This window comes from Octopus sinensis, linkage group LG13, assembly GCF_006345805.1.
Source record: "Octopus sinensis linkage group LG13, ASM634580v1, whole genome shotgun sequence".
NCBI classification, from domain to species: Eukaryota; Metazoa; Mollusca; class Cephalopoda; order Octopoda; family Octopodidae; genus Octopus; species Octopus sinensis.
In genome coordinates this window covers 13077373-13079872 of record NC_043009.1, presented here as the reverse complement: position 1 = coordinate 13079872, position 2500 = coordinate 13077373, and positions in this window count along the sequence as shown.

Genomic DNA, 2500 nt, shown 5'->3' with positions numbered 1-2500 from the left:
TGGGCGAGATGGCATCTATTTCGCTGAACATTTCCAGCTGACCTACGCTAGAAGACATTCAATGTTCTGTTCAAGCATTTGGAAATAAATAGCAGTTACAGGTGTTTCGCTTGTTTACTCTGCTCAGCTGAAATCTTCACCTCGCCCACTTCAGAAATGGATAACGCAACCAGTACTGTTTCCGCAAGAATATGTATTTCCTTAGCTTCAGCTCCTCTCCAAACAATGTCCATAATCAAATTAACATCATATGAATATTATTGTACACCAACCACGTCAAGAAAACTAGAAACTCTGCATAATGAAGAATCTGCATGTTTAAAGCACCTGAAGTATTACTATTCAGTATTTTCAGTTATGAACCAACAAACATTTTCTGTGAAGTTACGTGTAGTACCCTCGGCGAATAACGGGTCTGAAATCAAGCTTTCCATTTTGGCGTGGACATGGAATGTACTCATAAGATGTTTTTCCCACAGCAAGTCTATGTTTTGGCCATGTGATTATACTGGAAATTTTCTTTCGGTCTTCTTGCCTTATTTATTGTAACGAGAAGCATAATCATATTTCAAGCTGCTATTCTTTCTCCGGAACATAGGATGTTACCATTTCCCGTATACCTGTCTATTCTATAGACAGGTATTCTATTTATTTATATTCCATTTGTTTTCTATTAATCGCACTTTTAGTTTCTGCGTGTTTCTTAATGTAGTAAAGTTCAGTGTGTCTATGTATGCTGCTTGAGTCAACCATTGTATTGTTTTATTGAAAATTTCTCTCTTTAAAAGTCTGTAACTGGCTTTTATCTTTACATCTTGCCTAATTTGACATTATACTTTCCGATTGCTATTCACCACTGTTCTTTTATCCTCTCTTTTTCATATTTATGTATGTGTGTGAGTGCTCGTGTGTGTGTGTGTGTGTCAGTGTTTATAGGCCATTTTCGTTTTTTCGTTTTACTTGCTTCAGTCATTAGACTGCGGCTATGCTGGGGCACCGCCTCGCACAATTTTACTCTAAAGAATTAACACGATTTATATTTTCAAGCCTGGTTCTTTTTCTATCGGCCCCTTTTTGCCGAACTGCTAAGTTACGGGGATATGGATACACCAACACCGGTTGTCAAGCGGTGGTGGGAGACAAAAACACACAGACGCGTACTTACGCACATACATGCCCGCGCATGTATATACGAGAGGCTTCTTTCAGTGTCCGTCTACCATATCCACTGACAAAGCTTTCGTCAGCCCGAGGCTATAGAAGACACTTGCCCGCCGTGGCACGCAGCGGGACTGAACCCAGAACCATGTGGCTAGAAAGTAAAATCGTTACCACACAACCTATATACATATATATGTGCTTCGTTATTATATTTCGTTAGCAAGATACTTGATGTGAATATATATATATATATGCCGACCATCCCCGTGGACGCCTGCCCCTGGCCAGTTCCTAGCAGTGGATCTTTTCGCGGGCGCTTGTCAGCGTGCATTGGAGCGGTTCAACTACTCCAGGCGCCAACGCCGCCTCAACATCTCCCCGGCTGAGCTCTTGGCTCTTCGTTCCCTCCAACGGCGCGCTGACATTATCATCAAACCGGCTGACAAGGGTGGAGCTGTAGTGGTGTGGCGCGTGGACCTCTATAGGGCCGAGGCTTTCCGCCAACTCAATGACACCTCCTTCTACTCCCCTCTGCCCTCTAACCACACACGTAGCTACCAACAGACGGTATCCTCTACTGTCCGCGACCTCATCTCGTCCTCCCGTCTCCCCCACACCGCATCCAAACTAATTGTGCGAACCCCACGTACCCCCACCATTTACTTCCTCCCCCAAATCCACAAACCCAACAACCCTGGCCGCCCCATCGTCTCCGCTTGTAAGTGCCCCACGGAGCTCATCTCTAAATACCTCGACCGTGTCCTTGCCCCCCTAGTGGCATCTCTTCCCCCCACATCCACGATACCAACATGCTCTCCGGCTTTTCAACTCTTTCTCCTTTCCTCCCGGCTCCTCCAAAATCCTTTTTACTATGGACATCCAAAGCCTCTATACTGTTATCCCTCACCACGAAGGACTGCAGGCCCTTCAACACTTTCTTGACCTCCGCTCCAACCCTGAACCTGACACCTCCACACTCATTCGTCTGGCCGAACTTGTCCTTACTCTGAACTGCTTCTCGTTCACGGGCGAGTTCTACCATCAGGTCTCGGGAGTGTCCATGGGAACGCGAATGGGCCCCAACTATGCGAACCTGTCGTTGCTATGTTGAGGCCCAAATATTCTCTAATTTCACTGGTCCCACTCCTGAACTATATGGCGTTACATTGACGACATTATCGGTGCCACCTCACTCTCCCGTGAAATCTAGATTCCTTCCTCTCTTTCGTCCAATCTTTCCATCCAGCCCTCCACTTCACTTCCACTATTTCCAACACCTCTGTCTCCTTCCTCGACATTTCGGTTAGCATTCTTCACTCCACTCTTACCACCTCCATTC